Source organism: Pleurodeles waltl, chromosome 12, assembly GCF_031143425.1.
Source record: "Pleurodeles waltl isolate 20211129_DDA chromosome 12, aPleWal1.hap1.20221129, whole genome shotgun sequence".
Classification (NCBI taxonomy): domain Eukaryota; kingdom Metazoa; phylum Chordata; class Amphibia; order Caudata; family Salamandridae; genus Pleurodeles; species Pleurodeles waltl.
This window is the reverse complement of record NC_090451.1, coordinates 65,854,774-65,882,461: the sequence shown is the minus strand read 5'-3', so window position 1 is coordinate 65,882,461 and position 27,688 is coordinate 65,854,774. Positions and strand designations below refer to the sequence as shown.

Genomic DNA, 27,688 nt, shown 5'->3' with positions numbered 1-27,688 from the left:
TTGCGTAGTGCGACCAACATAATGACTTTCTGTTGCCCGAACGCAATTTAGTCGTGTGATTTCCTAAGTGTATTTTCTTATTTCTGAAAAACATCCCTTTATCTTCAATATCAAAATAGTGGGTTTTAATTTCCTGGGTCGCATGGGAGGGCTCTGACGTCTGCTAACCAGAAGCACGCTGACGTAAGGCCGACGTCGTGGCGCACGCGTGTCCCTGCTGGCAGGCCTGGATGCTGCTTCTCTAAGCTTATTCATTCACAGACTCCTGCCCAGGTGCCCAGTGGCGGAGCAAGAACCCATTTGGTCCTAATGGAAGTAAACGGGCCCCTTCCCTCCCCCGGGTTTGGTAGTAAAGAAAAAATAGTTATGTTTGGGTTGCAGTGCCCCTTAGATCCTAGGGTACCTGTGGCACTTTGCTTAGCTACATCTATGCCGCTTTTGCGCATGCATCTAGGCATATATTCAGTCGAACTGTCATCTCCCATAAATCTGTTCAAACTATTTAGCGAGGACCGTGTAGTGTTGTGTACCAGTGACGGAACTGGTACTGGGACAGTACTGTTCATGGGGGTGTCCTGAGTAGAGGTCTTTCATGAGCCCCATATGTTTATCCCCCTACGTTTGTTACGTTCTGTGGTGGTTTGGCCCTGGTGCCGTCATGGCGAGTATAAAAATAAAAAGGACTTTGCCCGTGGGGGGGGGGGGCAGGCTGACGGTGTCGGAGCAATCCTGTGGCCGCGTCCGTAAAGTTACCACGCCGCTGCACCCAGCCCGGACACGACTGTCGATTAAAACGAATAATGGTGTGTGCCGAGTTTTATTTTGCCGGTCTGTTATGAATGTCGGGAGGCTCTGACATTACATTGGTGGCGAGGGGTGTAGTTCTCGAATCCCCACTCCTCTCTGTGGTGGCCGCTTGGTCCTACGGTGCTCGTGCCACGGATAGGGGCGTTGTCTGCCTGCTGGGGTAGCAGGCAGACAACGCCCCTATCCGTGGCCTCTTCATTCGGAGGGAGTTTCCTGGGGCTCTTCGGTTCCTGATGTGTGGCTGCTCTAACTCTTCCACGCTGCTGACAGTGGACTTAAACAGGAGGCTCCACCCAACTCGAGTTCTGTTGTGCAGCTCGTTTTTCCTGTGCTGTCGTATGCGGCTAGGCAGAGGATTTCTCTTTGACATTGTTTTGGGCCTGTGGTGGAGGAACTTTGTTGCTGCTGACTCTGGTGTGAAGGCGCCTGGGTTTTTCTGGAGCTACTGTATTTTCTTCCTGTGGGAAAAGTGTGTCTGCAGTTGGTCCTGTTCACCTTTCTGGTCATTTTATGCCTGCAGTCGCATGGTGAGTCCTGCTGCCAGTGACTTTAACATCCATATTGCTCAGTCCCAACAGTGTCTTTGATGCCACCAACGGTCCAGTGAGTACACAATTTGGTAGTGTGAGGCCAAGATTGTTTCTGCATATTTTACGCACACCTGCTGCTTACATCATGTCAACAATTCCTCCCGTCGAGCATTTCATCGTGCAAGGGGCCCCATCTGCCCAAGCCCCTAAGTGGAAAGAATGGGTGGAAAGGGTTTTATTATATTTTGAGGCCACCAAAGTGGAAGATGCTCAGAAACGCGCTTTAATTTTACATTTAGGAGGAAAAGATATGTACAAAATATCCAAGAATCTTGTTGAAGATGACCCAAAAACACACGTCACATTAATTGCTGCTCTAAATAGACATTTCGAGCCCATGGCCAATACAGACTATAAGCGGTTCGTTTTCAGGCAAGCCCGTCAACTTGCGGAAGAGTCAGTAGACTCTTTCCACATGAGGCTAAGAGATCTGGCCAGCACATGCAGATTCGCCGACGAAGTGGAGGAAATAACAGGGCAAATTATTCAAGGGTGTTCATCAGTGAAACTTAGCGAACGTATCCTGGAGGAGTCTGGAAGGTCTTTACCCGACATTCTCCAGATGGGACGAAACAAAGAGTAGTTCAAAGTCCGAGCATCCCATATGGAAGCAGCCCTACAGAGACCAATAGAAGAAGAATCTACTAACACATTAGCCCCAACTGCAAGCAAGACGAGATTCCATGCCAACAAGCTTCCAGCGAAGCCCTGTGGGTATTGTGGCGGACCATCACATCGACCGTCTGAATGCCCAGCCAGAGGAAAAAAATGTGCTGGGTGTGGAAAGCTGAATCACTTTGTGAAAGTGTGTAGGTCTAGCAAAACCTGGACCGGGAACGCTTCCATCAATGTGGCGACCAGCCAGTCTGAACATGGTAGCGACATGGACGACGATGAAGCGGAAGTGCATGTAGTTAACTCAATATTCTCTCTTGGAAGTGCTTCTCATATGTCAACAAAGTTGCCAAAATGCCAAGTTCAGTTAGGCACCCTTGAGGTTCTGGCAGTAATTGGTACACAGGCCTCGATTAACATTTTGGCTGCAAGTGAACACTGCAAAATGTCCCCAATTCCAATGTTGTCAAGTGCGAAGGTAAAAGTCCATGCCTATGGACAGACTACCCCACTGGCCCTCAGAGGAGTATTTAACACGACCATTACCCATGAGTCCAAGACAATTCTAGCTAATGTTTATGTGGCAGAAAAAGGTCGTGGTATGTTACTGGGTTGCAAAACTGCTGAAGACTTGGGAGTCGTCACCTTTGCACTCAGTATACACCAAGAGTCGATAACAGAGCTTCTGAGCCATTATCACAGAATCTTTGAAGGGATAGGTTGTTTGAAAACGAAAGAGGTGCAACTGCACAATGACAAGACTGTGCAACCTGTCGCTCTGCGTCATAGACACATTGCTTTTCATCTACAGCCCCAAGTAGAAAAATAACTAGATCACCTGGAGAAGGCGGGCATTATCAAGAAAGTGACAGGGCCCACACCATGGGTTTCTCCCATCGTAGTTGCCCGAAAACCCAATCAGCCTGGCGAAGTCCGCATCTGTGTGGATATGCAACACCCTAACGTTGCCATTAAACGCGAACGACACCTGACTCTCACGATTGATTACATAATTGGCGAACTTAGTGGGTTGTGCTGGTTCTCAAAACTTGACCTGCGATCAGGGTACCATCAATTGGTTCTGTCAAAAGAGTCCTGGTACATCACGACTTTCTCCACCCATGTCGGGTTGAGAAGGTACAAACGTTTACATTTTGGGATCTCCAGTGCCGCTGAAGTTTTTCAAAATGTGATCCATGAACTGATAATGGATCTTCCTGGGACCCTCAATGTCAGCGATGACATTCTGGTACACGCGCCTACTGTCGCAGAACATCATTCCCATCTCAGACGTGTTTTGCAGAGGATCCAAGATTCAGGTTTGACATTGCATCGTCAGAAGTGTGAGTTTTTAAAAAACAAAATACAGTTTTTTGGATACATATTCACAGCAGATGGTATTACTCCTGACCCAGCAAAAGTTTGTGATCCAAAAAATGCACCTTCTTCATGTGCATAACAGAGGTCAGAAGTTTCCTGGGAATGGTAAACTACTGTGGGAGATTCATCAAGGATTTGTCAAATCTCACCCAGCTGCTCAGGAACCTGACCAAATTAACTCAACAGTGGACTTGGGGCTTGGCTGTACAGAGGGCATTCAAAACTATTAAAGATGCTTTGTCCAGTGATACCAGCCTGAGATATTTTGACCCCAGGAAAGAGACCAAGGTAGCAGTTGATGCGGGTCCAAAAGGACTAGGTGCTGTGCTGTTTCAGGAACAAAGTAGTGGAGTTTGGTCCCCAGTAGCATATGCCAGCAGATCGTTGACTGAAACTGAGCAGAGATATTCTCAAATAGAAAAAGAAGCAATCGCTGTGCATTGGGGTTGCAGACATTTTCATATTTATGTCTATGGGCGTCCTTTCGTGGTAACAACTGATCACAAACCTGTGTTGCCTTTATTCAATGGTACGGCGTCAAAACCCCCTCCAAGGATAGAAAAATGGATGCTCCAATTACAGGACTACTGGTGTCGGTTGGAGTATCGCCCAGCTTCTGAAAATCCAGCGGATTATTTATCTAGGCATCCGCAAGCAGCTTCAAAAGAAGAAGTGCAGGATGCCCAGGAGACGGAGGAATATGTCAAGTATGTATCAGAACGATCGAGACCGTTCAGTCAGTGAGATAGTCGTACCTACTGCTAAAGATGAGTGTTTTCAAAAGGCACTTTTTGCTATCAGAACCAACCAATGGTATGTGGTGAAGAGACAACTGCCATTTCTCGAGGCTGACTCCCAGCGTATTCTTGGAAGTTTGTATAATATTAGAGACAAACTTACCATAGATGGTGATGGTTGTCTGCTACGAGGGTGCAGGTTGGTCGTCCCTTCGTCTCTCACTGCCAGGGTGGTGCAGCTAGCCCACCATGGACACCAAGGCATGATCAAGACAAAGAGCAGACTAAGGTCTAAAGTTTGGTTTCCTCTCATTGACGAGGAAGTAGTGAGGTCATATGTATAGTGTCAAGGCTCTGGAGAGTCGAGCTGTCCTGTTCCTGTTAAGACTGAACACAGCTCTGATGCTCCTTGTTTGTTAGCCAGTCTTGACTTTGGGAGTCTCCCAGATGGTCGCCACACTATGGTGGTGATTGATGATTTCTCCAAGTACCACGAGGTGGAAAGCATATCTTCTCTCACGGCTGAAGTGGTGATCTCTCGGATGGAGAAAATTGTAGCCACCCATGGTCTCATGGCTGAAATCAAAACTGACAATGGCCTGCCTTTTCAGAGTCGGGAAATGGCTGAATACGTTAAGAAAACGGGCATTCGACATCGTCAGATCACACCCCGTTGGCCTCAAGCCAATGGGGAAGTCAAACGTTTCATGAGAACTCTCAACAAGGTCATCCGCATTGCTCATACGAGTGGTCAAACCAGTGACTATGCCATTTATTCCTTTCTACGCAATTATCACCAGACTCCCCACTCAACTACCAACTGAGCTCCTGGACATATAGTTTTTGGGCAAGCAATAGTTGATTCCATCCCACATCACCGGTCCTGGGTCCCCTCAACTCTAAACGAAAACCAAGTTTTTAAGCGACGTTTGGCCACTAACAACTATGCCAGTCACAAAAGGTACGCTGTAAGTTATGCCTAAAAGCTGGTGACAAAGTGCTGCTGAAAGAAACGTCGTCTGGCAGCAAGTTCAGAATGCCTTTTGATACAATTCCTTGGACTGTCGTTCATCGGAAAGGATCCTCTATTGTGGCACAGCGTGGATCTGTCGTTTTCACCCGTAACATTTCCCTGGTCAAGAAATTCTGTTCTCAGGCCAGTGACACTCAAAGTCCTGGCCCCCCAGTTCTAGATAATGATGATGGGTCCACACAGGGTGAAGTTCCTAGTAGTGAACCCAGTGTGCCTGTTTCGGAAGATGCAGGGCCGGTCCCTGTTTCTGACAACGTCTCCTGCAGAGACTCCGGCCAGAACTCTGTCCCAGGAAGGTCTTATGTTACCAAGTACAATTTGCGCAACAACCCGACTCCTTCTACAAAGCTACAAGACCATTTCATTGAGGTGTGATTTATGTATATGTGCCTACATTGTTTCTTCGTTTGATTTTTTTGAGGAATGTAGTGTCGCGTACCATTGACGGCACTAGTACTGGGACACTACTGTTCGTGGGGGTGACCTGAGCAGAGGTCTTTCATGAGCCCCATGTGTTTATCCCCCTATGTTTGTTACGTTCTGTGGTGGTTTGGCCCTGGTGTCGTCAGGGCGAGTATGAAAATAAAAAGGGCGTTGCCCATGGGGGGAAAAGGCTGGTGGTGTCGGCGCGATCCTGTGGTCACGTCCGTAAAGTTACCACGCCGCTGCACCCGGCCCGGACACGACTGCCGATTAAAACGAATAACGGTGTGTGCCGCGTTTTATTTTGCCGGTCTGTTATGAATGTCGGGAGGCTCCGACATTACAGACCGTCATCCACTTTTGGGAACAACAGGGTCAGACGTCACCGTCAAAAGGATGCAGCAGCTTGAACAGGTTGGCCCAGGCCATGTTCTTTTTAGGGTACCATCCTGCCATTTCAGGCTGCTTCTGGGATATATTCCCGGGAAGGCAGGTAATATTAGTCGCAGCTGGGTAGGACCATGCACTTGGAAGATACCCTTGTCCAGCTAAAGCTTCTGAAGGCCTTCCGGACTGGAACCAGGTAAATCCTGGCAAAATTGTGTAACTAGCCAGCCCCACACAGCAGGAAGCCACGACTAGAAGGGGACCACGGGGGCTTACATGGTTCGGGCATGGGTTCCCACCCTGCTCCCAAAGCAGCCCCTTTGCTTGTCGTAATGGGGAAATAAAAGGCCGAACGGGCAGCTGAGCCCTGCCTACTGGAATTCTGTGACTTGTTGGCATCTATCGATGGTTTAGTCCTGCTGTACTTCATGGTCTGCAGGGGTTGTGGTGGTCGCAGGAATGGTAGACTCCATGAAGATATCCTTGATTTAAGATCCCTCAGAGAATAATCTAGAACAGGCTTCTCCCACGTGTAGCTCGTGAGCTACTGGTAACCCTCCAGCTTCCTGTGAAGCAGCTCTCCTCTGTGCAGTCGTCATCTAAATTAGAAGGGTGTGCTTGGTTGAATTAATATATCTACAAACAAAATTGAAAAACATGTGTTTGAGGCTGAGTGGGGAAAAACGGTTGAATTTTCAAAATCTGTTTAAAGCTGCTATTTAGATTAAAAAAAAAAAAAACGGTGTAGGGGGAAGATATATTACTAACATTAACTTTGTGCCAAGGGCACGGCACCCATGGCTGTTGTGTATTAACCATGTAGAGGCATTCCACATTGGCAGAACTTTCTTACAATACTGCAAGCAACCTTGCCTGACGCACTGAGGTGATTACTGCTGGTAATCTCTGCATATGCTGGCCACTAATGAAATCTTCTCTGTTGGGGTAACTGTTACATCTCTAATAATATTAATAGCTCAGAAGGATATTTTTTTTTAACATAAGTAGCTCTTCTTGCAGAAATGGTTGGAGAACCCTGATTTAGAACAATCAGTGAGCACATCACAGTCCCAGGGGCAGTAAAACAAGCAAAGAAAATGGGCTTGGTTAACCAGCCACTGGGTAGTTTTTTAAAATACATAAATAAAATGAAGCCACACTAAGGGTGCAGAGAGCCCCTCACATCCCTTGCCCCAGTGCGACAGTCCCTACTGCACTAACAACTGGTACACTCCATGAGTGCGGGCGTTTGATCTTTAGAAGCAGGATTCGGTTGAGCCACGTAACAGCTATGCATCTTAGACATGGGTGCCAACTTACAGACAGGAGATAATGTCCTGATGGCCGCTTGTTCAGGCCTGATCCTGCCCCATTACTTAGCTCATACTGTTTAAGTCCCTCCTTCGGACACATCACTTATAGTCACCTCAGTGCCCCCAAACTAGAGGAAGTGGACATATATGCTTTGGTCATGGCATGTGCTCTCCACCAAAACATTCAGTTCATATGGAGCCACGTGTTCTGAAGCAGTTGAATTTTCACTCTGTGCCATCCAACAGTAAGATACTTTACATTCCTGGCAGAGGCACTTGAAACATGCCCACTGAGGCATCATCCCTGCCAGTACAAAATAAGGGCATTTATGCACTGGTGGCCCCTTCAGTCCCCCCACCGTGACCTTCGGTCCAGCTGCTGTATCAGATCCTTGACCAGTTTATATGTTTTGTAAGTAGCCACAGGTTGAATGAACGAGCTTCAAGACTGTAGGCAACAAGCATAGAGTTCCAAGGATGAGTCCATGGAGTCCATGTTTTTCAGCCACTCATTAGTAATAACTGTGCCCCTAAAGGCCATCACATCGATAAGGAAGCCGTAATTCTCAAGAAGATCAGAAGGAAAATACACCAATTGGGGGCTCTCACTCAGACGAGACATTGGCTGTGCAACATGGCCAACCGTGGTCAACCGCTGTGGCATGACTTCCTCCAGTGTCTTCCTCTATCAAAGGTTAGTATATGCATAATTTGGGCAAACAGGAGGCAAATCAAAAACTGCTGGTCTCAGGATCTCACTGACGCTGCTGCCAAGACTATAATCACTAGTGTTTCCATGCCCAGTCCACCTGGCTGATGTTTTAGGTTTGAAAGCAGTGGCCTAGGATAAAGCCAGTGATTTACCATTTGATGGTAAAAATGGGTTCAACTCCTCAGTGGATAAGGTGAGGTGGCAGTAGAAGAGACATGGTCCTAGCCAAATCACGTTTACATTCAGTCGGTAATATCCGGACCACAAACCTCCTTCAGAATGCCAACGATTTGTAGCCTCTCAATGTACACCTTTCGTTCGCCTTAAGCCTTCACCTTGAGCTCCTCTTCCTTAGTTGCTCAGTCAAAGAGAAGATGTTTCATGGAAAATATCACACTTCCCCCATCCACTCGTCCTCTGTTGATGCATGTCACTCCGGGTACTGAAAGACCTACTCCACTAACACCAGTGGAAACAAAGCAAAACTATTTTTGTGTCTCCTCAGTGCTTTGCCTCATGATACTCTACAGAGCCTCTGACTCTAGTGAAGTCACCTCTGACTCAGCCTGTCACAGAAAACCTGAAGGGAGTAGAGAAGCTCCTTATCCTGTGGAACATGCCACCTGTCTTTCCATCGGAAACTGATGGACTAATGCAATTAGTATTTCATTGATCAAATGTAGGGAGGTGGGATTTGTCTACTACTGAACATGTAAACCTCACCTGAATCTCCCTCTCTAGGAGTTAAAAATGCTGACACAGCTAAGGTGCTGGCAGGTGAATAGAACAACAAGCCAGCAAACAATTCCTAAGGTTTACCAATGGAGACCAGCACAATCAATACAAAACACAGCCTTTCTGCTTGAGCACAGCCAGAAAGAACATTATTTACCAAAACAGTCTTCAGTGACTTCTTTTCCACAGGGACAGAAGGTTCAGTGCTAAGCGTACTAGGGTGACTGACAGGAAGGAACCCCCCCCTCCCCCCCAGAAAGCTGCTTGCTTGCAAACAGCCTCCCTCGTTAAAAGACCTTTCACATTGTTGGGTTCTCAGGGAACGTCCGCAACCTCCCCCCCATCACACTGCACATGAAAGTCCTGCAACTTCACCTGGCAATGAACTGGGAACCCCTTCCGGACAGCTGTCCCGAATCCATCTCAGGTCATCTGTCGTCTTCCAGCACTGAAATAGAAGTCAAATGGCCTCAAGCCATTGTTAGACGCCCGTCCTGCCTCCCATTCCCCTAGGTCACAATCAATCAGAGCACAGTGTATGTATTTGTGTATATATAATCCACTGCACCGTGGAGCAGATTTGATTTTGCGCCCTATATAAATACGCTGGAGGGAAAGGCAGTCTTCCTAGTGCTACAAACTTTCCTCTCCGTGTCCAAGACCCAGGTGGTGACACCAGAAACAGAATGTTCTTATTTTATATCAGAAAACCCCCCCAAAAAAAAAACATTCTCCAGAACATTGATAGCTGGCAGTAGGTTTATGCCAGTGAACAGTCTCCCTGGGAACATGGTTTCTGGTCCTCCATAGTGCAGGGCTGACTCATACCTGACAGGGGGGAGACGTCTCTATACTTTCCCCTCATCTTATCCTGGACCGAGAGTGCTACAGTAAATAAGAGGCCCAGGTAAACTATCATCTCGGTGACCCAGCCTGGCTTAGTAAAGTTTGGTTCTTAGAAAACATGCACCTCATCATGAGAAGTCCACCCACCCTCCATCAAGATAATGCTTCCCGCCAAAAGACAACAGAGGAGCAGTGGATGGATCGAGTTCTAAATTCCAACCTACAATTGCCAAACTTCAGCACCTGCTCCATGAGGGGATAGAGTTCAACCCTCCCAGGCTTCTCTTTTGCCAACCTCGAAACTCTCACAGCTAGCAGGTTATCTACCATGAGATCCCAATACTGGCGAGATTGGTTGATTTTTACTGATGGACCTTAATTAACAGCACCAGCCCCTTTGCTTGCGCTAAGGACAATGTTGTGTCCACTGTCAAACCCTGTTGAATCAGCGCTCAAGTAGACAGTTAAAATACGTACTTGGTGGTCACAGGTCTCCACAAAAATTATACAGGAGACATCTTTTCTTTGGCTGACAGTCATCAAACATCATCTGACTCCTTACAGTTCTTATCTTCTACCAGCTGGCTTAATGCAGAATGGGACATCAACATCATTCCACCACATCACATGCGTGGTTGTAAGATTGTAAGTTGATGCCACTGTGTGACACAAACTACTTTAATCCAAAACAGCATTCCTGACTGCTATAACCTTTACACAATGCATTCGTGATTTATAACTTGTACCAGCTCCCAACTGTACAAGCTTTCCACCAGGAAAGGAGTACTCAGGATTCAACTGTCTCTTGTGACTAAGCAGTTCACAAACTTCCCCATTAGGAACATTTTATTTCCCTACTTGTAGTCTGCTGGCACAGCCTTCCTTGGTCGAAGAGGCATGGTACAACACTCATTCATCCAGTTTTGATCTGGAGAGAACACATGCCCTCTCTTTAGTTACTAGTGGTTTTTTTTCAACATACAGGAGTATGGATGTAGGCAAGCCAGCAATGAATACCACTAGTGCAAGAAAGCCTGCATCCCCTGCATCTCACAATGCTTTGTGCTGCACGAGAAATACCTCTCATCCAAACCCATTACACTAAAGCTAAGGGCACATCTGTGGCATGCTCTATAGAACTGTATAGACCAGCTACATGCTCCACAACACTTATTCTGCAAGCATTGTACTGGCGTTCCATCATCAATGTCCAATACTTGAAAGCATGCACTTTTCTGTGGCCAAACACGTATAGTAGGTCTGTGGTGGGAGTCTCCAACTACATTGAGCTTTGGACTCACAAGGAGCTTCAATCGCACCTTCAACCCAAAGTGTGTTTCTTGGAGAACCGGTGGTCTTCACTCGAGGGGCCACAGGGGACAGATTTGCCACATTCAGCATTTCTGGTTCGAAAAGTTGTTAATGGTAGCCTTGAACAACAGTGCGAGTGAGCAACCATGGCAGAGTCCTGGGCAATTCCTTTAAGATTTCTGTCACAGCCTGGAGTGATGGCAAGAGCGTGTTTACAGGGCAGTTGTCTTTCAGTGTTGTCCCACTGCCTCCGATACCAGACACACACCTCCACTGAACATTCTCAATGGAGTGGCATTTGTTGTGATCCTTGAAGTGCCAGTATACCTATCCTCACTTAAAATGACTCCACGAATATCCTCAGTTATCCTGGGCAGAGAAAGTACTCCAGAGGTCTTTATTCCATGATCTGTTCAGTAAGGGTTAACTAGAAAATGGCTGCGTCCCAGTCAAACTGTGGTTGGCAGTAGACCTTTGCTTCCTTTAAGGTGTTACTGAATGCAGCACTTCCCCAATCTTCCAGACAATCATCACACATAACTGGCTTTTCCAAGATACTGAAATTATGGGGACTGCCTAGAAATAATGCAAGTGCCCATCCTGAGTTGGATGCTGGTTTACTTGCTATGAGATGGAAAGTTGGGACTCTGAAGCCAACTTGACTCTCAAGGATAGCCTTGACAATCAGTCAAATCCTCGCCCTTTGGAGGTGGCACTGAGGTTGAGATGGATACTGTATAAAACAGATATTTAGCACACACAATAGACAGCAGTGTCAGGTTTATTACTTCAAAAAAGAATAATGCTAACACCCCAAAGGCCCAACCTCTGGCTACCTGACTCACGGGGTCTGTGGGTAACACACCCTCAGCCACGCAGGAGCTGGGAATCTTGCATGCATTGGTGACTGGGCAGGTAGGCACACAACTGGAAGCCCCTTCTGTGGCCACAAAAGAAGTCAAAGGCAGACTGGTTGGTGAGGGGCTATGGAAGGGCCCAAGGACCTGGCCATAGCTCTGCTGTCCTTGAGGCACTCCAGGACTGAGTCCGCCTGGTCTCAGAAGTGACAGGAACCATCAAAGCGCATGTCCATCAGGGAAGCCTGGCCATCCCCCAAAAAGCCAATGGTTCTCAACCAGGCATGGCACCTAAGGGCCACCAATGATGAAACTGCTCTGACTACTGAGTCTATTATGTCCAGCCCAGAGTGAATGCCAAACTTAGCTGCATCTCTCCAGTCATCAATAGCTTGGGAGAGTTTGGCTCAGGCCACCTCCGAGACCATAGGCAGCACTGCACAAATGAGTCCAAGGGTGAGTGGGAGTATCGGGCTAAAAGGCAAGCAGTGTTCACCACCCGAAGTTCCAGGCTGCTGAAAGAAAACACCTCCTTCCCTAAGGTATTCAGCCTACTGGATCCCTTGTCTGGTGGAGTGGTAGGAAATGTGCCAGGATTTAATTTGGAAGTGGAGGCTTGGACCACCAAGATCTCCGGGGTAAGTATTGGTTGAGGTGGCGAGCAGTTTTCCTGTTCAAAGGAGCCCCTGATCAAGGCTTAGACAAGATTTCGAGCAGGGTGTCCATGAAGGCTTCATTAAATGGTAGAAGCAGTTCTGAAGGGGTGATTCCCAGATGAAACACCTTCATCAAGATGTTAGTCTTGACAGCCACAGAGGGCAGCTGAAGGTCCAGGACCTCGGACATCCTCTTCACCACCACAGCAAATGAGGCTTCCTCCTCCAAAGCCACGGTAGGAGGAGAGACCAGCCCAATATTGTGAGGTATCCTGTCCACTGGCATCCCCCAAATCCTTACACCATGTGTCCTCATTGCAATCTAGGGGTTGTTATTCAGAAGGGTCCAGTGGCCCCTCGCAATCTTCCCCAAGTCTTGGCCCATAGGAATGTGGGTCTGACCTGGAGGGAAAGGCTCCAGTTGGTGCCAGAGTCTACCCCGGATGACGCCCACCCGGCTCTGTGTCAGAGTAGAGGATAAGAATGGGGGTTGCACCGAACCAACGCCAGAGAAGGTCAAGATGGCTCAAATGGTGCCAGTCCAGATCTGTCGATATATCCAAGGGGCCTACTGGCACGAGGGTCAAACCCACTAGCAGAAAACCAGTAGGGGCTGCTTCCGACCCCACTGGCCCCAAGGGCGCCCCAGCAGGGATGGGCCTCCCAAAAATAAGTTGTACGGCCTCATAACACTCGTAAAGTTGGGTGGGTTTGCTCTGGCTCTAGAAAACTTGGGGAGGCACATAGACTGCCCAGATAAAAGCTAAACCTCAGAGCCAGGCCTCGAATGCCGACCTTCCCTTGTCTCATCGGATGACTTTGACGTACTGGGTAAAGTCAAAGACCTCTTGGGCTCCTTGCTCTTCTTTTTCTTGTGGGACATCTTCAACTGTGAGAAAGATCGATGGCTCTGCAACCAACCCTGGGACCTTCCGCTTGACCGGGATTGAGACCCTCACGTGTTCACACACAGGGTAACAAGCAACCTGAGGGATCGCTCCATCAAGGCCCTGGGCTGCATAACGTGACAATTGGTGTAAGTCCTGGCATCGTGGTCACGCTTGAGACACCAGAGGCAGAAGAGGTGTGCCTCCGTCACTGACATTTGCAGATGACAGACGCCACAGTACGTAAACCCAGCCTTCCCTGTAGACATCCTTGCCACACCAGGAGACAATGTCTCAAAAATGTCTTTGACAAAAGGTCAAAAAATATTTGTTAAAGAGACTGGGGGTAGCTCTCTCCAAAAAAAGAAAATAACTTATGTCAGTGCTCTGGGCTGGCGCCTGTACCGGCACTGGGCATGTAACTTCCAGCATGGATGACGGGATGCAGAGCCGAATGACACCGCCTACTGGCGCACATGGGTACAGATCCTGAAGAATGTCTGGATCCAGTTGGACACCTGGGGATAATTCTGAGCTAAAGAATCAGCAGCTAAAAGTCTCTATCACAAAAATGACAAATTTGTAGTCATATAAACGGTTACATAGTGAGGAAAATATGTTCACTGTTAGGCCCCAGGTCCATAAACTGGTTCATGTTCCTTCAGAGTTGTTTCATATCCTCTAAATGCCTCTTTTAGAATATCAAAGGCCAATGCTATCATAAGAGAGTCAAGCTCCAAAAATAGCACTAGGCCTTTCTTTACCACTGAAATTTTCAACACAGAGTACGTCAAGGTACCCAATGGGCAACACAGCTCAATGTCACAAAGAGCCTGATTCTCATTAAAAAACTGGGATATTTTAAACATCTAAATAATTTAGGCATATTTATTTATTTTTATTTCATAAAATAAGCAAAGAGTGACCATAAAAATGAATAAAACTTTGTATCTAATTTCTGGAGGGACTTGGTGAAATACTATGGTTCACCTTCCCTCACCCCCTATGGGAACCAGGGTTACCTTTGCCTTCACATTTTAGAGCTGAGGTCACAGGAGGCTATAGTGGTCGATAACTTGTGACCTATTACTCACAGTCAAAAATTTCCGGTGACCCCTAGAGTGCCTGCAGACCATGCCTTAGGTAATTCATACTAAGGATGGAGTTATCTTTTGAACTGCTGGCCACAGCAGGAAAATATTGATAACACTGGAAGCTCCGACAAACTATTTGGTAGGGTTGGAGGTATCTGAACCTGGGGCAGATGGTCTTTAGGCAAGAGACTCAAATTACAAATAGTTAAAGTGGGACAGACTCTTTCTAGATGCTGCTGGGGGCCAGAGAGTTTCCATCAGCCTCCAACTAACATTTCGATTCAGAACTGGATAGGCCAGTTGTAGGGAATATGGGTATACTGGCCAGTTTGATACCTAATCTCAGCACAGCCTGACATCATTGATGGACAGAGTCCCAAAGATATGGCATGCAGTACTTCTTTCCACAAACAATGGAATATGGTCAGTGCAGCAGGGAAATTGTGCTGGTGTTGGGGTCCTCAACTGAAATTAAAATAGGGTCCACATTAGGTGAAGGGGAGAGTGCCTCCCAAGTAGACAAATCAGTAGAACAAATAGACCCAGTGGTATTTTGGTTGTGTGTTTCTGCAGCTCGTTTGCATGGTTGGAGTGCAGGATGATATTAAGGGGGTCCTTTCACCATTTGGAAGGGGCGTGGGGGCTGGTGCCGCAGCATGGGTCCCAGCCTACATGAGAAGTGTCCAGGAAGAGGCATTAAAGGTCCACTGTAGAGGTAAGAAAGCATCAAAGTACTGGCTCAATGGGGCTAGCTGGGTTCAGTTTAGAGAATGAAGCCAGATGGGGTTTCTGTTCCAATGAGCCACATAGGCTGTTTGAAACAAATTGCTGATCGGTAGGTTTTTTGTTGATTGAGTTACAGAAAATACAGGAGGATGTGGATTCCAGTGTGAAAGGCAGATACTAAAAGGGTTTCCTCTTAATTTTGACCCATGCCCATACCTGGCTAGCAATGTGTGTCGAGAATACAGTATGAAAAGGCTGGCAATGGTCAACTGACCATGTAACACACAATACAGCAAAGTCAGCCACACATCCTCCATAGTTTGGGATTTAACTCATTTTCAATCCATGTTTACCTGTACAAACCAATAATATTCAACAAATCTTATAACCAACCAAAAGTACCAATAATATTCAACAAATCTTATAACCAACCAAAAGTACACACAAGGCACACAACCGACTTCTGAATATCCAAGGACGTGTGAAGAAAGCACCCAGGTTATGAATGCACCAAAGGTGCCCTACACGTGGTAGAAGATGCAGTTAACATATCTGTTTTTCTCTGTGCAAAGTCACTATTTTCTACATGCAAGGTGTGTGGACTTGCTCAGTTTTATGTTTTAAGACATTACCTTTTTTTCTCTAATTGAGATAAGTATTCTACCCTACACAAATAGGTTCCATTGTAGGACACCAACTTCCTTTAATACGTAACTTTTACCATGGAATGTTCTAAAATCTGGAAAAAGTTCTTAGTTTAGGCTTACTTAGTTTTATGTTTTAAGACATCACCCTTTTTTTCTCTAATTGAGAAGTATTCTACCCTACACAAATAGGTTCCATTGTAGGACACCAACTTCCTTTAATATGTAACTTTTACCGTGGAATGTTCTAAAATCTGAAAAAAGTTCTTAGTTTTGGGGCTTGGCAAGAGAAAGTGAGCATATTCTTACAATGCGAAAGCGGCAGACAAAAGACTGTGGCAGGATGAGCGCGAAGTTCGGAGACATGGGCAGAAGTTAGTGTTTACGGAGAACGTTTCAAGCGTGAGGAAGTTACACAAGTTCCCACTGGCTTAAAAGGAGGTATAACCAGTCTGACAAACATAGCTATTTGTGTCATGCTTGGAGGAGGTTCCTCAACATTGGGAAAGCAAATGGAAATGACTAACGTATCTGAATTGCTTCATCTGCAGTGGCAGAGAGGGTTGGTAAGTTATCTTTTGTTTACAAGTGTACTTCGTACAGACATTTGTAGATCAAACAATACAAATGGAACAAAAAAAAAAAGAAAACAATTTGTAAACTGAGAGGGCCTTTTTTCAGCTAATGTCCCATCACAACACTTTCTTAGCTATGTTAGAAGGTTTGGGGCTCATGTAGGAGTTACATACCTGCGGTAAGGATCTTTCTGGTGAGTATCTACCTGCAGATTCCTAACCTGTGAAATAATTGCAGGTGTTGGGCTGGAGTCAGAAAATTCCAAGCTCCCTCAATGCCGGCAGGGGCTGCTGGGTCCATATTAATGCAGAAAATAGCACTAGGGGACGTCACAGAAGCCATATACCAAAATTTCAGTTTCCATAAATTTTTTCTTAGCCTTCGACACAAAAGGAGAGACTGACATCAACAGAGTAAGGCAGTGCCAAAATATATACATTTTTAGGATCTTATTAACTTTCCCTAAAACTACCCATCAAACGGAGAGGCAGGCGAGCGGGTGAGGAATCTGAAGGCAGAGTATCCACCAGAAAGATTGTTACCGCAGCTAATTACCTTTTTCTTCTGATGGACAATTTTACCTGCTGATTCCTTACCTGTAGAACAGATTTCATAGTGATGAAGAGCTATACTAAAAAATCTCGCAAAACAGGTCTGGTAAATAAACCACCCCTATGCACCTTGGAACCTAAGCAGTAATGCTTGTTGAAGGTGTCTAGAGATGCCTGCATCATCACCTTCCAGATGTCTGTAATAGGAATGCCCCTAAAAGCCAGATGTGTAGGATTTTGCCCTAGTGAAATTGGCTCGGATTCTTTCTAGATGCTCCTTTTTGGACTAAGTGTAGCAGTTGCTGATGTAGAGTATGATCCATCTTGAAAGGGTTCTTTGCTGCACAGCTTTACTTTTTTTTGGCACCACGGTGCCCTAAAAAGAAATAGCTGGTCATCAGTCATATGTGCTTGGTGTAGTCCTGGTAGTAGTTGACTACCTGCCGAGTATCCAACCTATGCAACTGCCTGTCCTCCTTAGGGGGAAAGGGTAAAAAGTTGGAAGGGTGATAGACTGACCCAGATGGAAAGGGGTCACCACTTTGGGCAGGAAAGCAGCCCTGGTTCGCAAAACCAATTTGAAAGGGCAAAAGGAGGCCAAAGGGGGGTGAGAGCTAAGCTCTTGTAACTCGCTCCACATCTGGCTGAAGCGAAAGTGACCAAAAGTAGTTTTGAGAGTCATCATCCTTAAGGGACAACTATGGAGGAGCTCAGATGGGTTCCACATAAGAAGAGTTAAAACCAAATTGATATCCCAGTGGGGCACAGCAAATGGGGTTGGAGGAAACATGTTGGTCAACCCCTTCAGAAAATGCATATTAATAGGGGATTTACAAAGGGTGGCTAATCTTACAGGCAGAGGAATGTTGACAACGTGGCTAAATACCCTTCGACAGGGCCTGTTACACAACTCCTCTGGCCAAGAGAAAGTGCTCTTGCAAGATCCATGACCGCTTTGCCTGCAATAGGTCCACTTCCCTGTCTGTACAACTAGCAACAAAGTTGCTCCATCTGCCAGAGTAAGTGGATTTGGTGGAGGGGCGATGTGCTGCCAAGATGATGTCAACCACTTATGGTGGCAGCTGAAGGGAACTCTGTTGTGCCCGCTCAATCTCCATGCATGTAGGTGAAATCCTTGGAGATTAAGGTTGAGAACTATCCCTCTCCCACCTACTGGGGGAGAAGGTCCAGCCTCTTTTGTAGTCTCAGCAGGGGAAATGTGAAAAAGTGCTGAAGGTCTGCATACCCCACCCTTCTCAGCCAAACTCAGGGGATGAGAATGATTTGAGCACAGTCTTGTCAGATTGTCCACAGAAACCAAGGAATCACGGACATGAGGGAAATGCATAATGTTGCTGAAAATTCCACCTCAACAAACGCGTCCCCCAGGGCTTCACCTCCATTAATACTGGAGGGTGCAGAACTGCTGTTATTGAACACTTTCTGAGGAGGCAAACAAGTCCACATGAAGAGTGTCCCATAGTGTGAAGATGTCCTGGACTACATCTGGTAGAAGATGCCACTTGCGATTGTCAAGATGTTGCCAACTCAGGTTATTGGCTATGACATTCAGAGACTCTGCTAGGGGACTGGCCGTGAATAACATCCCATGACAGTGCACTCAAGAACAGTCTCAACGCTTCCAGGCAAAGGAGATGAGACCCTACTCCCCCCTGCTTGTGGGTGTACCACATCGCCGTCATGTTGTCTTGCAAGATCTGGATAAACCGACCAAGGATGGAGGGGAGGAAGGTGGTGAGCACCAGCAGAATGGCTCCTAGTTCCAACAGAGTGATGTGAAGACCATATTCTTCCAGAAACCACTAGCTTCTAATCTCCAGGTCCTCTAGGTGGGCTTCCCACCCTAAGATGGAGGCATCTTTCACTATAGTAATCACGGCTAGGGCGTGGGAGGGAACCAAAGGCTGTCCTGCAGCTCAGGTTTGCCTTGTTCCCCCATCAAATCACTGACACAGCAGCATTGGGGGACAATACGATGGTGTTCAATAGTCACTGCTTGTGGATACACCACTGGGGGAGTGAGGGACAATGATTATGAAGGAAGCCAGCACACAGACGAATCTGAGAATCCTCATGACTACAGCTCTTACACCTTGCTGAAAAGACAGAACCATCACTTGAATGTCTGCAGTCCTCCGAGGTGGGGGGAAGGCATGGAGAAGGGTAGTGTCCAGACCCGATCCTATGAACTGGAGTCCCTGTGAGGGCCTCAGGTGAGATTTGGGCTCGTTGATGGACACTATTGATTGCAAAAGGCATGACACCGTCTCTGGTGACCCAGCTTTGATCAGCCAGTCACCCAGGTACAGAAAGATTAAGATGCCCGACTGTCTGAGATGAGCCGCAACCACTGCCATCACTTTGGTGAAGACTCAAGGTGCTGATGTTATTCCAAAGGTGAGTACCGCAAACTAGTAATGCACAGACCCCACTACAAATCACGAATACTGATCATGGGACTGCAGGATTAGGATGTGGAAGTACAAGTCCTGCAGGTCCAATTACATCCAGTCTCCAACTTCCAGCACCAGTAATACTTGTGCTAGGGTCAGCAACTTGAAATTTTAATTTTTGGGGAATAAGTTTAATTCCTTGAGCTCTAGGATTGGACACAGGCAGCAATCCTTCTTGGGCACAAGAAAAAAAACAGAAGTGGCGTTAGCCTATTTCCTGCTGCATCACTAACTCCACAGCAACCTTCTGTAGAAGTGCTGTCATCTCTTGCTTTAGGATGGTGATGTGTTCTGGTGTGGGGGAAGGAGACGGGGTGTGATGGGGATGGAGCCTGAAGGAAGGGAAGGGTGCAACCTCTTTCCACTGTCTGAAGAACCCACTGGTCCGAAGTAGTGACCTTTCACGCCAGCAGAACAGTGGACACTCATCCTCCCACAGGCTCCGAATGTGTATGGAGAAGAGAACTAGGACTGCCCTCCTGACGGTGATACAGGAAACAATGGTCCCTGAAGGGGGAAGCGTCAACCTCAGCTTCCACGGTAACCTAGTGGATAACCATCTGTAGATTGGTTTTACTAGAAATAATACATTTTATTTGCCTATTCAACATTTGGAATCTTAAGAAGACAAACTCATTTAGCTCTGTTTACACACATTTAAAATCAGAAAGGTGTTCATAAACGACAACGGTGCAGCGAAAGTGAGGTAAGTGAGTAAGAACTGCGCTAGTGCTATATACTGTATACATAAATTGTGACTGTGGAAGATGAACATTTGTTTGGTTTATACTCTGACGGAGTTGCAGGCTCCTGAATTAAGTAAACTGTACAGTACACTATTATTGTGTCAACATTTCGACCCCTTAAGATTATTTGTACAGGGTAATCATCAGGATAAGGAATGGGAAACACCCAGTAGGTAGTACTCATGCAGCAAATGACAATCAGTCGATTCAGGTATAAATCCACAAATCATAGTTCTTGAAATCCAGTGAAGTGATGTGTTCACAATGTCAGCCCAAAGTCAATTTAGATCGGCGCAAACTATTTGCAATGCTTTCCGTGTCAACTGGAATTGCACGATTGTTAATTGTAGCTGAGCACCGGCACATGTCTGACCTGCTTTGATGCCGGTACTCAGCTACAATTAATTGTGCAGTTGCAGTGAACAAGATGCCTACATCACAAAGCTTAGCGATAACTGATGAGCAGATAGGAAAGCTAGGTCATCTGAAGCAGGGTGATACCACCTGGCTACCAGCCTACTGACTGCCGGAGCTGCAGTATGCTCCTCCCAAGCAGCCAAGACAGACTATTAGGATGTCATTAAAGGGAAGAAGGGGCTCCTAACCGAGTTGCAAGGAGCAAAACCTTTGTGAGAACATTTGTCTTCACGTCAACAGAAGCAAGCTGCAACTCTAAGACTGGGAGTAAGGGGGGAGGCAGCAATCTTAGGGGACGTATCCAGCTCATTAGCCAAAGACAAGCCAGGAATGCTGCAAGGGCCCTCTCTACCATCATCTTCGCAGTCTTAAGGGTGGAGAGGATCTGCTAGAAGCTTCTCCCACTTCAAAGGAGACTCAGCCAGGAAGAAGGACTGATGTGATGCTGGCAGGACTGCTACTCTGCTGCCCTCTTGTCTGGGTTAGGAGGACTGGACCTGCATCTGTTGAACCCAGGAGCCCAGAGTGACTCCATGGTCTAGTTGGCTGTCCTGACTACAGCCTGTAGAGGGATGGTCGGAAATAGGGCTTAAGAGGCTTTTTTAGTTTGCGAATTATACCTTTTAATGAGTACACCTGAGTCACATATAATTGTCTCAGCCCTTAAGTATTGCGTAAAACTAAGCATCCCAACAAAATACTCCTTCGATCAGGTTAAGTCTCTCTCCTTCTGTAGACTGTTAAGGTTTGTGGTAACATCTTCTTTAACAACATCTTTTTTTTTCTTCTTAGGCCCAGTAAGGTGTTTTCATCAAAGCCCCTTGCAAAACAGAATACCCATGTAAGTGTACTATGAAAAAAGTAATTAGGTCGAAACTTTAAAAAGAAGGGAGGTGATTTTCTATATTGGTCCTAAGGTGTCTCACAATGAGCCTAAGCCCCATTTCTGTTGTGTTCCATGCTCCTATCACCAGTGAACATATGTAGGAAAGTGCCTCTTTTACACATGGTTAACCCCAACTTTTTGCCTGGTATCTGATGTGATTTCATCTGAAAGTGCACTGGGTTCCTGCTAACCAGGACCCCAGTACCAGATCTCTTCCCTAAACTGTAAAATTGTTTCCCCAATTGACAAATCCTTTAGCACCCTCTGTAAGTCCCGTAAGTTCCTAGTAAACAGTACCCCTGGTATCTAGGGCCTGAGGTGCTAAAAAGGGTTCATAAGGGTTGCAGCTTGAATTGTGCCATCCTAAAGGACCTATCACTAATTCCAAGACAGACTACCATTACAGGCTGCGTGTCTTGGTGCAGGCAAAAGTGAAAACATGACATGCCACACAGCATGTGTGCCATATCCCCTAGCACTGCATGCCGTATCTGTAAGTCACCCGTCTAGCAGGCCTTACAGCCCTAAGGCACAGTGCATTATATTACATATGAAGGCATATCTGTAGGAGCAGATATGTCCCTGCTATGTCTTTGTCGATTCTGAGACATAGTAAGTGGCCATGGAAGCCATTTTAAATGGATGTGCTGGACACTGGTCAATACGAGCTTCCCAGCTACATGATGGCTTCACTGAAGAAAGGGATGTTTGGTATCAAACATCTCCTATTGGTGAACTCACACTGATGCGAGTGTTAGAGTTACCAATATATGCACTCAGAGGGCACCTTAGAGGTGCCCCCTGAAGCCCTACCAGCCTCTGGTGTGCCTGCTGACTGGTTTCTGCCAGCCTGCCACCAGCGATAGGGTTCTGGTCCCCTAGGGTGAGAGCCTTCTGCTCTCAGGAGGCCAAGAGCAAAAGCCTGTCTGGGAAGAGGGTGCAACACCTCCTCCTACAGATTGACCTGCTGATTAGCCTTCCTAAGGCGGCAAGCTTCAAAGGACTGCCACCTTTCAAATGCAAATCTGGCTCCCCTCACAGGAGAGGAAGCCACCCCACCCCCCCCCAATCCAGATCCCACTTGGCATCTGGGCAGGCAGGAAAATTAGCTAATCCGGGAGGTGTGTCACCTCCAGGCTAGAACCACCCCTAAGGTGGACTACTGCGATGAGTACACAAAAATGCACAGATAGCCATCTCGGTGATGGTATACCTATGAATTCTGGGACAGGGTAATGCCCACTTCCCACAGGAAATGGTCATATAGGGGGTGTAGTGACCCCAAGGGTCAGTAGCCCAATGGCTACTACCCTACACACCCCTAGCGCCTGTAAATGCAGTATTTAGGGGAGTCCCTGGCACCAGAGAAGCAGATCCCAATGACCTAATAAGACCAAGGACACCGAAGAGCCACGACAGCAGAAAAGGAGAAAAGCAGCAGCTGACCTGGTACCAGCCCCGCTGGTCTGTCTGCATCCCTTGTCAAAATCTGCACCCAAGTCAACTCGTCCTGCAGGTGTGACTCCAGAAACACGGGAGGACTGTCTGCCTTGAATAAAGACTCAAGACCTCCTGTGAACAGCGGGTCTGTTCTCCAACAAACTCCAAAAGAAGAGACTCTGAAGCCTCTCAAACCACCAAAACCAGACACCTGAAGTCACCACTGCACCGCCATCGCTGACCCGAGTTGAAATGGACCACTGGTGCCAACAAGGTACCTCAGTCCTCCAGAGTCCGAGTCCATTGTGGTTTCACCCCATCTGGACTCCCCGATGACGACTGCAGCCTCTGCACGCAGCCTCCCTCCACCGCGACTGCTCCACTAAAGAAAACCCAACACCTAAGGACACCTATGCACCAGTCGCCCCTGAGCCATGAAGAAAAGGGCCAAAGGTGCCTACCTGTGCCCAAGCATCGTGAGGCCTGAGCCCTGCTGTTGGTTCAGCTGGACTGGCCTCTTGGCCAGAGCCTGCAGCCTCTTTTCACAGTGACCGATCTCCAATGGAACAAATTGGGCACCTGACACTGTTTTCCACTCTGCATCCGGCCGCCCCCAAGTCACTGCAGGTGTACTGGTGGTGCTGGTTTGGACTTTGCCTACTACTCACCTTAACTCCTGGAGACTGGTCTTGAAAGTGGCTGTAGTCCAACTGTTCGCAGAACTTGTTTTTCCTCCCATAGGATAAAATTGCTGATCTCCGAAACTGCACTGTGTCCACTTTTTAAACTGAAAAGAATTCTCATTAAAAACGTACTTAACTGAACAATTTTTCCTCGGATGCCTAAACATGAATAAAGATACTTGCTATTTTTATAAATTGGTGTGGATCTTCTTTTTGAGTCGTGCGTCTCATTTATTGACTATTGTGTGTATTTGTAGTGTAGTAGCCTAAGGCTACTCAACCACACTACCCCTAAATAGAGCACTTTGGGATTGCATAGCAAGCCTTATCCACTCACTGGGGAACCCAGGGACCCTTTACCTAGTATTCACATACCATGTAAAGGGCCAGCTTCCTACAACATCGATCCCTTCTTTCCTTCTGTGGACTTTAGGTCGGGATGGCCAGTTCTACCTCCCCAGTTCACATCAAACCGGTGCCTATACCCCTACATGTGATCTGATATAGGGAGTAAAGCACATCAAAACTAGCCCATAACCAATAGCACCCTGGAGAAATTCCCCATGGTTGTCCTCTTTGTATTTATAGAAGAGGACTAGTGTAGCTCAGACACAAGTATCATGACACAGGCCTTCCCATGATCCCCATCCCCCTGTCCCCAATGGTGCTCAGTCCCCATTCACTCACCCCAATAGCCACAACTCTCCTGAGTTGTGTCCACGTTGGTTGGCAGCAGCCACCAGTCTTCTTACCAGTCCTCCTCCTCCACACTTCTTGCGTCTACACATCTCTCTCTCCCTCTAGTCAGTGGTTAGGGCTGTGGTTTCCCCTTGTTTGGCTTTACTGGCTTTTTCCAGAGTCAGATTCCTTACAAGGTCTCCTCATGTCCTTCTCGACAGTCTGTCATCTTTCCTCGGTCGTACATGCCTCCCTCGTGGTTCAGAGTTTTAGTGTCCTCATTCTCTTTTTAGCCTGTCTTTTCTCCTCTTGGCTTCGCCCATTTCCTCCTGTGTGTGGTAGTCCTTTTTCAGTGTCTTAAGTTTAGTTTGTCTGTCATTTGCCCTCCCTTTTTTCTAACTCTGGTCTTTTCTCTATTTCTAGGGCTTCATGCCTGCCCGGAGCTCCCTCCATGGATTCTTCATTCAGGCGACAAAGTAAATATGGAATATGGGCACCAGCCCACATAGCCTCAGGGACAGAAGGCTCCAACAATCTTGAACTGCCTCTGCAGCGTAGACTTTACCGACCCAAGCAATTTGCATCGCAGTCTCGTAGCTCTATCAGAACCTCCGCTGTGCAGCACAACCCAGTGCAAGTCCTCACATCACAAGCCTCTCATTGACAGAATCAGTGATGATGACGCAGTACCTAGCACTACAGCTCCTCAAAACAGACGGATCACTGCAGCTGTGTGACGCATCCCCGATGCTTGACTCTGCAATCCTTCGCAACCAGGAGTTAAGGTACTCTTTTTTTCACCGGCCTAACTGGGTTCCTGTATCTAGTCCACGCTCAATTACAGTCGGCCTGAACTTGTGACTTTGTCCCGGTCTAGCGCAACCTGATATCCACAGTTGCAGCTCTGTGCTTTTTGCCGCTATTTTCACTGAAATCTTTAAAAGTGCATATTTCCAGTTCCACTGATTGAATTTTTGTCCTTGTTTTATTAAAATGTACTCTATTTTCTAAATTGGTGTGGGATTTTTCTTGTGTTTGGTTTTCAATTAATTACAGTTTGAAGTACTGCATAAATACTTCACACATTGCCTCAGAGTTAAGCCTGGCTACTCTGTACCAAGCTACCAGAGGGTTGAGCACAGGTCAATTCAGGGCTTGCTTTTTATTTCACCCTGTCAAGGGTTGTGGTCCCTGCTTGAATAGTTTCACCTCCCTCAACCAGCAATCCATTTTTCTTTTTTTCAAATTTTTTTTTTTTTTACATTGGTGATTAGCAGTCAGAATTTGGACTTGTATTTATGTAGTGCCATACAGTGATTGTGTTACACTAAAATCCCAGATAAGTAATCTGAAACCAATTTGAGCCTTTTTTAATTCTCTCTAGTGGCCGATTGATTGGTTGGTTCCCTTTTTTCCTAAAATTAAGTTCCCTGCCACTTTGTCTCTTACCATGGAAGTGAAGAGGTTCAATGTAGATAACATCAGCAGGGCTGAGCTGCAGAAACTCTGCAAGGAGAGGGAGCTACGTGCAAGAAAGAAGGCCACAAAGCTGGACCTTCAGATAGCCCTCTGCACATATGAGGAAGTCACTAGGATGCAATCCCAACCTGAGGACTCGGAGGATAAGGATCCAGAAGAGTGAGGAACTTAATTTGGGAATGGAGGATGACCTGTCTGTTACCTGATTAGGAGGTCCCACAGGAGGGGCGTCTTTTACCCACTGAGAGAGAGCCCAGTGTGAGGGCAGGAAGCAGTGTGTCTTCAATGGGCCTCTCCCCAGAGGAGCTGGAGGACAGGAAGTCAGAAAGGGAGATTGTGAGGATTTGGGTGTACTACATAATATGGCTGGGAGGCCTCTTGGGTCCAGTCAGGTACATTTACTTCACCTTAAGATCAACCCTGGGTAGCTGTGGCTGTAAGCAATAAGGCTTAGCAAAGGAACACTGTGTAAAGCATTTAACAGCGCCACACAACAGAATACGAAAGTCACATGACACAAAAGAAAGAAGACACCAATAAAAAAAAAAAGATAGTTTTATGAATTTGAGACCTTAAGAATCAAAATGCTTGGAAAATACAGATTTTAAAAGCAATAAAAAACCTTTATGTCAACTGCAAACAAGCATTTACAACAAAACGTTTGGAAACTTTTGAAAAGTTTGTAAAGATTAGTTCGACAACTCTGGCCCGAGTTAGCTAACCAAGTCTGGCAAAACATAAGTATAAGGGCCCATATAAGATAGTATGGACAGTTACCTGGCCACCAGGGTGTTTTTAAGGCAAGATCCGAAATTTACAGGATGACAGTCGTAGACATCAATGAAGTGATCCTGGTACTGAGGGATGCAGGCAAATAGATACTCAAAGGATACTCCGGTAGTGGTCAGTTGACGGGGGTGTCTTTGTGGGTGTTCCTAAGTTCACAGATGAAGTGGGGATAACTTGGCCACAGAGGTCAGGGTCCCTCCAAGTCCTTTATATTGCAGTAGCAGGCCAGCGGATACTGGGATACTGGTCAGTCTGCACCACAGTTGGGGCAAGATCCCGTGGTGAGGGCTAGTGTCCCTAAAGTACGATGAATCCAGTCATGGATAGCACTTCCAAGTTCAGCAGACACGGTGCAGGTTTCAGTTATCTCGGATTTGCCCTCTTGTGCGCCCAGTGACTGGTAGCGGCAAAATGTCTGTGGGGAATACAAACTTTGTGACCTGGGCAACTTCAGATCTTGTGTCCCTGGAGCTAGTTCCAGGAGATCAGCCGACTGATCCTTGAAGTCACTGCTGTTGCTAAATGTCACAAATCAACTTTTTCCCAAGCCAGGAGCCATAGGCACAGTCCAACCTTTGCTAGCCCAAACTGCAGAAGGTGCAGTCCTTCTGAGCATTCAACCTCTCTTTATGCAGGTCCAAGGGCAGCTGAGCATTCCATCTTCGGTCCTCTCTCGGATTCCAGCATGCTCTGAGGGTCAGAATGCCAGGGGTGCCATATTTATCTCAGGGGGGTGCCCTATTTATCTCAGGGAAGTGCCCTGAGAGGACCACACAGTCTCTAACCAATGGGCTACTGGGTGCCCTACTACCTAGTGACAAAGTTCCTGTTACAAAGTTTCTGGTTATCCCAGAAAGCCACATTCTTGCATCTCAAGATGGCACAACCCTTCTTCAGTTGGTAGGTGCTTGATAGCCCACCCTAGAGGTGTGGCTACCTGAGGGCTACACGCCCATGGTAAAACCAGTTTTGGAGCGAGTTTCCTCTAAAGGAACAAAAGGCATCCTGCTCAGGGGTGTTAGGCCAGACGGCCCATCAACAGCAGCTTTCCCTTTAAAGCTCACCTCTGGGCTAACTCGGACTGGCAGTGAAACACTGTCATTCCAGTCTACAGTGGCAGGCTAGGAGCCATTTTGTACCTCGTTGCCAGAAGGGTGTCACAAACAGTGATGTAGCCCTGAGTGGACACACCGACTTACACGCCCTGGGTACCATA

General features: G+C 46.9%; 1 long non-coding RNA gene across 1 annotated transcript; it reads left to right on the top strand.

Moving 5' to 3' along the window:
- The first annotated feature begins 1,048 nt into the window (after positions 1-1,048).
- On the top strand, positions 1,049-25,175 carry LOC138268215 (uncharacterized). Its single transcript, XR_011199956.1, has 3 exons — positions 1,049-1,334; positions 21,310-21,358; positions 24,628-25,175. It is a non-coding gene; the product is annotated as an uncharacterized lncRNA (long non-coding RNA).
- Positions 25,176-27,688: the final 2,513 nt, after the last annotated feature.